This window comes from Armigeres subalbatus, chromosome 1 (genome assembly GCF_024139115.2).
Source record: "Armigeres subalbatus isolate Guangzhou_Male chromosome 1, GZ_Asu_2, whole genome shotgun sequence".
Classification (NCBI taxonomy): Eukaryota; Metazoa; Arthropoda; class Insecta; order Diptera; family Culicidae; genus Armigeres; species Armigeres subalbatus.
Window position 1 is genome coordinate 22,344,369 of NC_085139.1, and position 15,081 is coordinate 22,359,449.

The following is a 15,081-nucleotide window of genomic DNA, read 5'->3' on the forward strand; positions in this document are numbered from 1 at the left end:
TTTCTTGGTTAGGTGATCTCCATGTGGCCTTGTGGATATTCTTGCGGGGAAAGAAGGTGCTTCGGACTACCATTCCGCGGGAGGCTGCGAAGTTTATGCATCGTTGGCCGTTGTCATTCGATACGGTGTGCAGACTATCCGGTCCGATGACCGGTCTATACATTTCCTCCCTTCCTACCTGTGCGTTCATGTCACCGATGACGATTGTGACGTCCCGCAGTGGGCATCCATCGTATGTCTGCTCCTGCTGTGCGTAGAACGCTTCTTTCTCGTCGTCGGGTCTCCCTTCGTGTGGGCAGTGCACGTTGATGATGCTATAGTTGAAGAAACGGCCTTTAATCCTCAGCTTGCACATCCTTGCGTTGATTGGCTGCCACCCAATCACGCGTTGGCGCATCTTACCCAGCACTATGAAGCCGGTTCCCAGCTCGTTGGTGGTGCCACAGCTTTGGTAGAAGGTAGCTGCTCGATGCCCGCTTTTCCACACTTTCTGTCCTGTCCAGCAAATCTCCTGCAGCGCCACGACGTCGAATAACGTCGATAACCTGTACATAAAAAAATCTTGGTTCTATGACTCGATATCGGCTCATGGAAGGAAACTATGCTATGGGTTACTGTGATGGTCCTTCAAATAGCTTTCTAAGGATTTTCGCCTTAACATCTCGATACTTACATGAGTCGATGGTCCCTTCAATATTGAATCATGGAGGTTCAACTGTTGCAGCAACCGACCGATTGTCCGAATCTTGCAAGAATATTTAAGGTAAAGGCTTTCAGTCTTCTTATGCTCAAAAACGGGTTTTACGTTTTTATCCGACGTTTCGGTTACATATATTGTTCCTTTATCAAGGAGTTTATCAAGTAAGCCAATTAACTAAGACAATGTAACAATAAAACGGGACTTAGTTAACTCCTTTATAAAAGTACAATATATGTAACCGAAACGTCGGATAAAAACGAAAAACCCGTTTTTGAGCATCAGAAGACTGAAAGCCATGACCTCAAATATCACCATCATAGTCGATCTCTCCTAGAAACTTGCGAGAATATTTTACTTTTCATATCAGATTTTTCTTCGTGCACTATTATATACAAAAGCTTGTAGATAATATTCGCCGCACATCCATTGTCTTCCATTTAAAATACTGATCCTGAAAAGGACCGAGTTATGAGCCTCGATACATATCCGCCGACGATTGTTGCGGATGGCCACTTGATGTTTCGATACGATTTACAGAAAAAATCAATGAATAAGTGCTGATGAAGGGCACGCAACGATAATTTTGCAGCAACACGCCAACGAGCAGCACCGATGCCGAGGCTGGGACTGCATTCCGCTGGACGCAAAAGACTCCGAGGACTGCCACTGATACCGATGTAGGGACCACTCTTCGTGGAATCTCGAACAAAACTGCTCGCACGTGTAGTAGTAAAATTCATGTTATTTAGGATCATTTTTGTAGTTTACAATAATCTTAAATACTAACTACTATGTACACTAAGTATGTATTTACAATAAAAATTGATAACCTAGATTGGAAAGAGCGCCCTAATCGCTGGTTGCTCTGAACAAGCGCAACGATCTCTAAGCCTCTCCTTGCACTCACCAAAGTGTTCTTTTAATGTTTTGATCGTTGCTCCAGATGGCACCGTTTCGATTGCCGCGACTGTCGCTCCGAAGGGCGGCCGATGTACCATCGATCTCCTTCGCTTGAGTTGCTCAGTAGACCACGATGAGGGTGAATACTCCGACGGAAGTGGTGACTTCTACCCCAACGGCCTCGATGATCTTGAGCTGCAGACTTGGCAGCAGACGATAATTGACGTTGCTCCTCAGTGCGATAGTCAAATCTCCTCCCCTAGAGTTGGACCGTTCGAGTCTTACCACAAGGAAGTCTGGAATATGTACACTACCCTCGGGCTTCAGGTGCGTTTCCGTGATGAAGGTCACGTCAATCTCTCTCTCAGCCAGGTAAATGATTTCTCTCGCGCGTGCATGAATGCTGCTGTATTGTATTCAATATAGTGAGCCCATTAGCCCCGCCCTTTTGTTAATCGTTATGAGTTCAAATTTTATGTGCTCATACATTTTTTACGAATAATGATGATCTTATTTCAATAGATACAAGAAAGCAGCCTCTTCCTCCGTGCGCGATCCATTTTGTTCGAGATTTCGCAGAGAACGGTCCAACGCGGTACCAACATCGCAACTAGCGTGCGCGAGCCAGTTCGTTCGAGATTCTTCGGCGAGCGGTCCCAGCATCAACATCAGTGGTGTTCACTCTAACTTTCAACTACTCAGTGACTGAGTAAATTGTATTGTCGTCACACGGAAATTTTTCTCACACACCTAAAAATGAACAAAAAAAACTGAAGGATTAGAACGAGAATCGAACATAAGCCCGCTGAGTGAGAGCCCAACACGCTACCACTCAGCTAGCTCCGATTCTTGAAAAACGAGTGATCGAAGTAAAACAGGTTCCACGATGCTGTGCTTAGGTTCCGTGACATGTAATTTTAAATCATCTGATAATGAAAAATATACGATTCTGCTTATGTCATGTGGTTTTGTGTCATTTTATTGAAGTAGGTACGTCATCCGTAATATTCATATTTTTTTTGTTTCCGTCAAAAGCGGGACTACTCATGGCTATGAGTACTCATAGCCATGAGTAGTCCCGCTTTTTACGGAAACTGAGTAAAATTTTCGTAAGAAGAAACGAGAGATCAATACAATTTTATTCAGTCACTGAGTAAATGAAAGCTAGCTCGAACTCCATTTGGAATTTCCGAAAGGATTTTGCTCCAAGCTCGACTGAAATTCCGTTCAGAATCGCGAATGGATTCTTTTAAGAATTGCAAACGGATTCTGTTCAAAATTCTAATCCTGTTCTGTTCAGATTTCCGAAAGAATTCTTTTCAGAATCTCGAACGAATTCTATTCATAATCCCAAACGGAATCTGTTTACAATTCCAGACTGATTTTGTTTAGAATCTCGAACGAACATAGATTATAATCTCGATCGGATGCTGCTCAGAATCCCAATGAAGTTCTTCAGTAACCCCTTCGTTAAACAGGCTTTGGACATCGATAAAGAATCATCGTCCTTCCGCCTCAAAAAAGAACACTGAATGATCTTCATTTATATTCTGTCATCCTTCGAACAATCTAGAATTTCTTGTCAGCCTACTGCGATTGAATTTCAAATTTTTTTTTCATTAGCTTCTTAGTATGCTGGCATTTCAAATACCTACTACGATTGAATTTAAAATTTGTTATCTTTTTTTCAGTATTGTCATTTGAAAATATTTTAGGAACAATAAACATCGAGCATGAATAACATAAGATCAAAATTACAGAATCGGTTGCCACATGATCATTTGGGAAAACAGTATTGAATATGTTCTGCCAAATTAGCCGAAAAGATACTATGGCAAAAAAATTTTTTTTTCATATCCAGTCCGCTACAGCAAAAACGGTTCAATATATTAAAAGTCAGCTACGGCGATAAAATCTGTACAATTGAATGTCCTTATAAGTACATAATTTATTTAAAAAAGATTCAGAGGAATGACAAATCTTGCAAATATACTGCGGCCTCAAAAGCTCAAAACTTTGGTGCGGCCTTTGATAGTAAGCGTGCTCACGGTGTATTTGCCAAAAAGAGGCTTATTTTCAAAAAAATCAGTATCTTTAAAACACCCACTACACGAAAGAATAGGGTTTCCTCGTTCACGGTAGGTGCATTTTAAAATGTTCTATCAGGGGTCATTTTTCATACATTTTGGGGGGTTAAATCGGCTATCATTTGAGTATTCTATTGAGTTTGCACCAAAACTAGTGAAAAAAGCAAAATTGTTCTAGAACCCCCGATAGTACATTTTAGTATACCCACGATATGAAAGAGGAGATCATATACTTTCGCGTGGTGCTGTTTCAAGTCACTGATTTTTGAAAAATAATATTTCCCCATAGAGACACCGTGTGCTGGGGACCACTGACCTACGGTGTGGTGGAGTGCAGATAGAAAACGGTATATTGAGGAAACGAATGAACCTCGAGAGACATCAGCTGTTGGGAGAACCATCCTACGTTATCATTGCGAAAATTGTACGACTGCGGTGGCCGGGCACGTAGCCAGAATGTCGGACAGTAATCCGGTGAAAATGGTTCTCGACAACGATCCGACGCGAACAAGAAGGCGAGGTGTGCAGCAAGCAAGGTGGATCGATCAGGTGAAAGATAATATGGTGGATCCTCCATAGACTGCGTGTTTGGCGACGTGTAGTCATGGACCGAGCTGAATGCGGACGACTTTTAAGTACTCCCACTCACGCTATAGGCTTCTTCTTCATAAATTTGTCGATTATCCGACCACCTTGAGGATGATGATCTACGTCATATAGATTACATATTGATTTTGCCGGGTCTTATAATTGAAAACTGATCTCTGCGACATCTGAAGGGGATTTTGTGCACTGCTGAAATATGTTTCAAACTATGAAACATTGTTAACCAATTATGGAACAATGTGTACACCTCTCGATGCTATCAATTGCAGTCGTCGACAATTTTCCCTTAATGTTCATCAGTCCAACTGGGAAACAAGCAAACAAGCAGACAATTCAACCAAAATATGAAGCAATAAATTTGATGTGCAATCAGCAAACTGCTGCGGAAGCATACTTCGAGACACTCCGACTGCCCTTGTCACCAGTGCAATGCAGTAACACAATGGAACATAACGACAACTTGTGCTATCTCGCCATCCTCCGGTTTTTTTTCGCCATTACATCAAAACCAACGAGTTTTCAGATTTCAATTTAAACTTCAGCTTTCAACGCGCCTGGTGCTTACTTTAATGTTGGAAAAACTTTCCCGGATTTCAATCACCATCTTCCTCCGGCTGTCATCCCGAGCGGAGCATCGCATCGCATCGCGCAACGGAATGCAATCTGTCTCCCTTCTCGCAGCGCCATCGAAATGAACGCACGGCTCAATCCAATCTCGAAACGACGCGAATGAGTGATTCGTGTTTTCTTTTGTTTCCAAAAAGCCATAAAAATAATTGAAATCCCAATATTTCCACAGTCGGATGCAGTTTGACGATTTCGAATTTCGGTGCGCATTGCATTCGAAACGGCGCGGCGCGGTGGCGTGAAACAAAATACTCCCAGTTTCGTGTTTGTGACGAAGAATAATGTGACAATGTGTGACATAACCCCTTTGATCGCTGTTAGTGCCATTGCCATGGGTTGCATTCATTGGCTGGTTGGTTGGTCGGATGACACATTTTTTCATTTATTTCCCAGAAACCCTCGTTTGGGATGAGACTCTGTGGGGGCATCCCCGCGGTAACACGGTCCCATCATTAGCGCATATTTATACACATTTTTCATAAATGGGATCCAGTTTCAAAGGGTTCTCGCTCGAACATGCGTGTCTTAGGAAGGGCGCCGCCGACCGCGGCGCGGGATGATTGAGGGGATCTTGTGGACGTTATTAAGTTATGCTCAGCTTGATTTTACTGGCTGAGGGCTTCCGGTTGGGTCGGGTGGCGACGATGCGCGGCAAATGAATGCGATTGGGGGCGGTCGTCAGTTTTCATATTTTTTGACAGGGAACACAGCGATGCCGTAAATGGATGCTTCGTTACAATAGTAGCGCCGAAAGAGTTATGTTACACATTAGAAGAGACTTTAGCTTGTCACTGCTAATGAAAACATCTGGAGTGCACTTGGCTGGATAACATTCTTTTATTTGATTTGAATGGATTATTGGATTATAAGGCTAATGGAATTTATCAACAGAGGTTTGAAAAAAAAAGTTATGAACAATTAATTACTTACTTTAAGCGTGCTTACAGCGGCACACTAAGCCGATTTAATCGCAACAAGTTGCATTCGAGGGGAAATGCGATCGTGATTGTATACTTTCGTTACTGTTCAGATATCCTTCATGAGGAGTTCTCCATACTGTTCTTGGTTTCTGCCCTGATTGTGGGTAAGGCTTGTTCCATGTTTTGATGCCGAGAGTGTTGATGAACGCTGAAAGGGTGCATTTTTACTCACGTGTGTTTATTGCGATAGTAGCAAAAAAAGATCAATCTATTTGTTTCCTAGTCATAACCTCGAAGCCGAGCTGTAGAATCAACCGGTGTGATAAACAAGAGATCTGATTTGACAATTCGTTGAGCCATCAGTGACAACTTCCTTCTTATCAGCATAATATCTGACCCCGAACCAAAATAGGATTTGAAGCGGTGCATTACCTTGGAAAATGGCATTGCTTAAGAATCCGGAGAGTCAGTTTGGGCTTTTGTGTTCCTGAATATTTCCAAAAACTTTAGCCCGGTTTTCACTTTGAAAACCGTGAGCATTGTTTGTTCGTCGACAATACCCGCTAGAATCATTGAATCTATCAAGATGATTTTTGGAACGGCGGCTGTGCTTTTTAATTAAACTATTGTGGTGAACTTATGAGCCTAATAGAAAGAATCATTCGGATCTATCTGGTAGTAACGTTAGCAAAACGAAATATGCTGAATTGAGAAAGTAATAGCCGTTTCCAATTTCAAGATCAAATACAGTTACGCCTATTTGAAAAAAGTTCCTAGAATTGTTTCTTGAAATATTTTACAAACATTCGGAGGAAGGGAGGCCCGGAGACACATAGTGTTAGATACCGATCGACTCAGCTCGATGAATTGAGGGGATGTCTGTGTGTGTACGTGTTTTTTTCCCTGAGCAATGGAGAGGAAATCTGCTCAACAGACATCCTGGGTTGGACGTCCAAGAAGTGCGAGGTTGTGACCTCCTCCAACAGCAAACGAGGGAGGCAGAACTATATCCCGACCCGCTTAACCGTTTCCATTGCAGCCAAGCCCATCGTTCCTTCGGTACAACCAGGAAGTAACTTCATCTTTACACATCCTCCGGACTAGGTTGTCCGGGATAGTGTCCAGACAAAATGTGGCAAGCATTGTGCGAAAACGTGGGCACTTGAACAATACGTGTTCCGCCGTTTCCTCTAAACCTGTGCACACTGGTGCCCGGTTATTTATACACATGCCCGAACCGGTGTAGATACTGTCTGAAACAAACCATGGCCTATAAGGACCTGGGTCAAGTGGAAAGTGATTTCCCCACGTACCTATCTCCGGTATCAATCTACCCTTAGTGGGTTCCATTGACCATTGAGGCCAACCTGACAGTCCTACGGATGCCTCTCGTGCCGCGCATTTTGAAGCACTCTATGTCTTCACCGATAACAATGTCAATAGGCATCATACCGGTGATGACGCAAAGTACATCGTGCGACACGGTATGGTACGCGATCGCAACTCTTAGCCACATGAGCTTATACGTACTTTCTACATACTTCGTACATACTACGTACATACTTCGATCGATTCGCCGTAGACCTCCAACGTAATATCATCAGCAAAGCCGACGATTACCACGCCCACCGAGAACTTCAACCTCAAGACACCGTCGTACATGACGTTCCATAACACCGGATCCAGTATGGAACCTTGCGGAACTCCTGAGGTTATATCAACGCACTTCCGCCCCGCCTCCGTGTCGTATACCAGTACTCGATTCTGGAAGTAGCTTGCGAGAATCTTGTACAGGTACCTGTAGCTTGCGAGAATCTTGTACAGGTACAGGTACTCGGGAATTCCAAGACGCAGGAGTGCATCTGCAATAGCTGCCCAACTGGCACTATTGAATGTATTCCTCACGTCGAGAGTCACTACTGCACAATAGCGAACTCCCCTCCTCTTACGCTGAATGGCTATCTACGCGGATTTGGTAACCGACAAGATAGCGCCTACGGTCAACTTACCCTTTCAGAAGCCAAACTGGTTACTCGATAGACCATCCGCACCTTCCGTGCGAATCAACAACCTGTTGAGGATGATCTTCTCGAGCACCTTCCCCGCCGTATCAAGCAGGCATATTGGTCTATATGCCGACGGATCCCCCGGTGGTTTTCCCGCCTTTGGCAATAGGACCAAACTCTGCCTTTTCCATGCTTCAGAGTAGACTCTCTCGTCCAGGCATCTCTGCAGATGTTCAGATCTGAACATCTCGGGAGCCTCAGCAATGGCCGTTTTGATGACCAGGTTCGGAATACCATCCGGTCCTGGCGCCTTACCTACACTTAGGGACTGTGCAATCCCCGCAAGTTCCGCCACAGTTACTCTTCCCTCGTCGGCCAGCCCGGTCCCTGGCAGCTCTGAGTGAGGCCAGGGACTTGGGTCATGAAGTGGGAAGAGCCCCGTGATGATCCTCTCCAGATCCTCTCTGGAGACCGCTTTGTAGGGGCCATCGCTCCACGTGTCTTGGCCATTACGACCCAGTAGACATCACCCCATGGATTCGCGTTGGCACTTTGACACAGGCCCTCGAAGCAGGCTTTTTTGCTTGATCTAATCTCAGTCTTCAGAGCGGCTCTAGCAGCCACGAACGCCACCCGTCGTTCAACACGCTCCTCTTATGTGCGTTCTCGCTGCATCCGCCTCCGTGCCCGTTGGCAGGCGCGGCGCAGGTTCGCAATTGCTTGAGTTCACCAGTAAGCCGGTGGCCTCCCATTCCTAGTGTGGACTTTCCCAAGCATGGTGGCACCGAATGCATGCGAGAGTACTGTTACCAGCTGCTCGCCGCTCAGACTGAGAGTATTGTGCTCGCGGCGGAGCGCTTCTTTAAACACCTCGTCGTCGAAGTGCGATGTCTTCCACATACGAGGGCTAGGCCTCGCCCCTTCTTTCGTCGGCAGAATGCTGGTCGTATAATCGATACTGTAGCGAACCGCCAGGTGATCGTTGTGAGTGTAGTCAGCATCTACCCTCCAGTTTGAACTACTCGTTTGGCCAGGGCTCCAGAACGTAACGTCGATAATCGACTCGGCCCCGTTCCAGCTGTAGGTACTTTTGGTACCAACATTGGTCAAGTCCACATCCAACACGGCCAGTGATTGTAGCAGGATCTGCCCCCGTTGATTCGTGAAATGGCTTCTCCATTCCACGGCCCAAGCGTTGAAGTCCCTCGCTATCACCACCGGCCTACGCCCCATCGCTGCAGTGCCGCGACGAGCTCTTGGACTTCGGTGATCTCGTCCAGGCCTTGAACTTTTAGATTCAGCTCCATCGTGAGTGCTCTCACCTTGACCGTCTCGCCTAGGACTTCCTCCGATAACTTCTTGCCCCGCTTCAGCTCGAGGATCATCCCAAGTAACCAAAAGTTCCTTTAAGAGTACGTTTTTCGCTTATGCAGCTCAGTGAAGCTGATTAAGCGAAAAACGTACTCTTAAAGAAACTTTTGGTTACTTGGGATCTCGCCTGTCCGGGTACGTCTTATTCGACGTACGTCGACGTCGAGTTCACCGAGCTTGACGTCACTCCTCATCGCCTTCAAGACGTCCGAGTACTTAGCCTCGTCCGTCTTGGCGACTAGGGCGTCGCCCCTGGAGCGATTGGCGCCTACCCTAGACTTCTTCCCGAGTAAACGAAAGCTCATTAAAACGAAACGAAACGAAAAGCTCATTAATATCAAATGTTGGTTAGATAGCAAAATGAGATATGGACATAATTGATACAAGAGATATAATATCGGACGACAATATCAATATTTTGCACCAAAATATCATGAGGTGTTCAAGTTATCCTATTTGTAAGAAGTTATCAATATCATGTGCAATAATTTTGTTCTTTTCTTTAGCATAACTTGATATTTAAATGAAATTTTAGTGCAAATTTCTGATATTGTTGCCTGATCTTTTATCTCTTATATCAATGAAAACGATATCATGTTTTGTTACTCTGTTCATGGCTTCTACCCGGGTTGCTACCCTCATTCGCCTGGGCCTTCTTTTCGGCCCTTGACGTCTTAGGTTTCCTCTTGTTCTAGATCAGAGTCCAGGAGGCATCATCCGCCTCTATTTCCCTGGTCTGGGGCGGCTGAGAGCTCTCAGCCTGCCGTAACCCCTTACCACCGTCTTTCCTGGGTGGACGGACCTTTCCAGGTCCGGGGTTCAGCTTACCAGCCCTTGTTTGAGGTAGTAGCCCTCCGCGTTTTGGAGCTCATCCCCTGGAGACTGTCTCCCCCATTTTTGTTTCTGCTCCGTTTGAGCAGTCACCCCCGACGTACCCGCGAATATTTGAGCCTCAGTCTGGGTAGACTTCGGCACTACCGTCTTCGCTGGCAAGCCCTCGGTCGATTCGACCTTGCCCGAGCCCATGACTTCTTGGGCCTCAGTCTGGGTAGACCTCGACTCCATGGATTTCACGGGTTCGCATTTGGCCGTCCCAACCGCCCGCTCCAGCTTGGCGTCGAACATCGACTTTCGAAGTTTCAGCAAGCTCCCCTTGAGGTCCTTACTGATATTATGCTTCGATGACGCAAAGTCGATGATGACGTCCAGCTGTTCAGTCGCCACCTCGAAGGCCGAAAGCCCATCGCGTTTGCGGTTTATCGCCCTCTCAAGCCATGGGCCGTCCATAACCTCTACCGGCGTAGCCGGGGAGAAGGTTAAGAGGCCCACGCTGGCGCAGCGCACCGAGCTGTCGACTATTGCCTCTGGCGTTCTAGACGAAGACCTCTTGCGAAGGGGTTGCCGCCTACACTACTACCACTAATTTAAGAATCGACTCGGTTTTCCATTTTGATCCCACGAGTTGCAACTACTACGCCAGAGCCCAGCATGACGCGGTAAGGGATAATTACTGTGGAGGGTGCTCAGGTACCCCACAGGCTCCGTTAAAGGCCTAGCTCATTATTTCACCCCCCTGGCCATGCATCCCCTCGGCACGGGTCGCTTAACGCCTTGGGATTAGGGAGGACAACAGTGCCCAGGCTGCACTACCAGCTAAGTACAAAACCCTTAGCTGGCGGTCGATTGTCATCGGAAGACCCGTGGAAGCGTGAAATTGGAACTTGTGAGGACCAGAGCTGTGTAGGTCGCTCCTTCCCAGACGTCAACTCACCAATTCGCAGCCCGAGTAAGAGTGAGTGAGTAAGAGTAAGTGAGTGAGTGAGTGAGTCAGGGCGTGTAAGTAAGTAAGAGTTAATGAGTGAGTAAGAGCAAGTAAGTGAGTAAGAGTAAGTGAGTAAGTAAGAGTGAGTGAGTGGGTGAGAGTGAGGGAGTAATAGAGTGAATGAATGAGTAAGAACGAGTGAGTGAGTAAGTAAGAATGAGGTTGTGAGTAAGTGAGCAAGAGTGAGTGAGCAAGAGTGAGTGAGTTAGTGAAAGTTAGTGAATAAGTGAGTAAGGATGAGTGCATTAGTAAAAGTGAGTGAGTGAGCGAATAAGAGTAAGTAAGTGGTAAGAATGAGCGAGTGAGAAAGAGTGAGAGAGTGAGCAAGAGTGAATGAGTAAGTAAGAGTGAGTTAGTGAATAAGAGAGAGTCAGTGAGATCTGCCCTCTGATTCTCTATAGAAACGCGAAGAATGAAAAGCATGCTGCAAAAATTCCACCAATTTTTATTCCGTGACAGGACATTAAAGTTTGCAATATTTGCTTTATTACTGTGTTTATTCCCGTTTTTAACTCGTTAGATTCAACGAGTATGATTAATTTATTGTCCAGTTGTTGTTCTCTGCATGTGTCTATTAAAATAATTTAGACATTTTAATTGTAAAACAAAGTGCTTTGTTGTTTTTGTTATGACGAACACGATCTTTTGCAGTGTTGATTAAGAGTAAGTGAGTCAGTTGAAGTGATTGAGATATTGATAGAAAGTGGTTGAGAAAGAGCGAATGAGTGGGTAAGAGTAGGTGAGAGAATAATAGTAGGCGAGAGAGTAATAGAAGGTGAGAGAGTAATAGTAGTTGAGAGAGTAATAGTTAGTGAGGAAGAGGTATTGAGGGGGAGGTTTTGAGGAAGAGGTAGTGAGGAAGAGGCGGAGAGGAAGAGCTAGTGAGGAAGAGGTAGTGAGGAAGTGGTAGTGAGGAAGAGGTAGTGAGGAAGAGGTAGTGAGGAAGAGGTAGTGAGGAAGAGGTAGTGAGGAAGAGGTAGTGAGGAAGAGGTAGTAAGGAAGAGGTAGTGAGGAAGAGATAGTGAGGAAGAGGTGAGGGAAGAGGTAGTGAGGAAGAGTGGTGAGGAAGAGGTGGTGAGGAGGGGTGGTGAGGAAGAGGTGGCGAGGGAAGAGGTAGTGAAGAGAGTAGTGAGGAAGAGAGAGAGAGAGAGCTCTGTGTGTCTTCGAAAAGAAGCGTTGATTTGTAGAAGGCTTCTCCTCTTCCGTTCGCCTCGCACAACACAAATGCATACAGAAGGTTCAATCTTCAATGCGTTCTCCAAGTAACTCTAACTCTTTTTTAGTCTGTGCAAAGATTGTCGTTTTGGATTCATCGATATCTGTGCGTGTGAAAAATGATACTGGAAAGCTACAGATTCCAAATGTTTTAGGGGTAATGGATTTCAAGGTCGAGTCCCATTTGGGGTAGTGGCCTTCGGGGCTATGGCATTCGAGGAACTGGTATACGGGGTACTGGAATGGAGCCGAAAATGACATTTGGTTGAATAAGTCATTCGGCCGAATAGGTCGTTTGACCAAACAGGTCATTTGACGTCTTACTTCTCATTTGTCAGTCGTCATTTCTCACTTCTCAGTCATCATTTCTCATTTTTCGCAATGAGGAGTGAGGAATGATGACTGTTGAGTGAGGAGATAAGCTGCCGTAATCTGAAAAAGTGACGTATGCATCAAATTACAACATGCATGTTTTCCATTTTTCTGTTGAAGAGCTCGATGAGTACTTCTCGTTAACCCCACTTTTGGAAAATGGCGTATACGTCACATTTCCAGATTACGGCCGGCAGTAGGTCTCTCCTTTTTTGATTTGCTCTTCATACTTTTCACAGTGAGAAGTGATGAGTAAGAAGTGATAAATGAAACGTCTTACTTACTTACTCCTCTTTTCGCACTTTTTATTTCTCACTGTGTCACTCATCATTTCTCACTTTTCGCAGTTAGAAGTGAGAAATGTTGATTGGGAAGTGCGACGTCAAATGACCTATTTGGCCAAATGACATATTCCGTCAAACGACTTATGCGACTTTGTGTTGGCTGGGTGCCGGTATTCAGCAATTTGTATGTGTTTAGAAAGGTTTTTAAGCGTGTTTCCTTTGGAACAGTTGGTCTCGCCGGGATCCCAGCTCTGGTGATGACTATTGAAGTCACCTCCGACACGAGAATTTCGTTTTCCTTCAGTTCCAGAGTCTCAAAGATTTCCTGCAATTTCTTACTGGTTTTTCCAATTGAGTTTAGTCTTATCCGAGATTTTTTTATACATTTATTAAAGGGATTTTCTAAATTAATATTTGGTATATTTGAAATATACGCCGAAATCAGTTTGAGGGGAGAAGCCTGTGTTATTTTGCTTTCAAGCGCTTCGATTAAAAGCTTCTCAAACTCAATTGTTTCGAAATCTACTGTTTCGTGCGTAAGAATCCCTACTCCGCTGATTCCCTGAGACAGATTTCCTGCAGCAATGTCACCTCCATCGAGGTTTCGATAAGGAAGTGGCTTAACTCATCGCGTGTTTCGAAGGGCCGAAGGACATTGTGCTGCAAGTTTTTGAGCTGCTTACAATAACTTTGTCGGGTTATGTTGCTTCTAGTGTTAGCATTTTTCGTGAGGCAGCTGTTTGATGATCATTTGGATATCTTGACTGAACTCAATAAGAAGTTGATTCCTTCCATTTATAATTTCGCTAATTGTACCCCACGGATAATCTTCTGTTGCAAGTCATGTAGCACTCCTAGTCGGCGTTTGAGGCGAATTTCTTCAAAAGGTATGTGCTGTTACCACTTCAAATCAATTTATTTAAATTGAGGCTCTTGACATCGTGAACATAAGATAGCAGGTTCCGCACGGTGTTCACGAGAGGTTTCCGTGCTGGGAGTGACTATTCCAGATCGGTTCAACCTCGTTTTTCGGGAGCGGAAATCTCTCTGTTTTTGCAGAGCGTTCTTCAAAAGGTCTTCTGGGATGACCGCTTCCGGAATTGGTCTGTGCTAGACTTTGAAATGTGTCTTCTTCATCTTAAAGTTTTCCAAATTCATTCTTCTGTAGCTTCGGGTCTTTTATACATATTACACTCACTGCTAGTAACGTCCCATTGTCCAGCAATTAATTTCAATGAATCATTGTGGTTGATGAAATAATATCTGCTGATTCATCGACAAACCCGAGCCCTGATGGTGCTTCGCCAATCTTTTTAAGACAATCAATTTTCCATTTGCACACTCCAATCCGGCTTGTGTTTCGGAAATCTCTGTCCAATGTTGTTTTCCCGGCTTGTATTAAAAGTAACTTGTGGAAAAGTTCTCGACACGCCAGTCAATTGTCACGAAATGACAATATCCAACACTGTTCTCAATGAGTGACATAAATGATAATTGATTTGTTTTTGCAACCCGCAATAAAAATTTGATCTATCCATACGGCGTTCTTATCAGTAATAAAAAATATCTCATAAGCAATAACATCGAATACGAGTAATTTGCTAAGCAATGTATTGATCGTTAATATTAATAACTTGCAAACTCGCAATAGTGATTATCCTTTTGACTTATGCCTATTATCTTTATTCCCTAACGTGGATTGCGCTCTCTTGCACAAGCAATGTTCGTTATTGAAGCGAATCAACAGCTCCTTGATTCGATTGTAAACAAAAACACGTGTGCGTTCTCTTCCGATTCGCTCTTGCTCTTTCAATCAAAACCATCGGAGAGCGAGGTCAGCGATGCAACTGCTCGAATCCACTCTGCGCATGCTGACCACTTATTCGAACCGACCGCCAGGGGCGCTACAGTTTCCCACCGCAAAACAACTCCCACCCAAAACAATGCGTGGAAAAACTGCTCGAGGAAAACAATCCCACGAGAGCATGCTGGCATAGACTCTCCAATCATTCTCTCGCCGAGAGAGCAACATATGCGAGGATTCGACTGATGATGCTCTGTTTGTGGGGTGGATCGCGTGGATGTTGTCTACCTCACCGCACCGAACGGCCGCACGCTGGATAAAGATGTGCCACTGGCGGAGGGAGGATGCTTCTTTCCAAAACGAATGG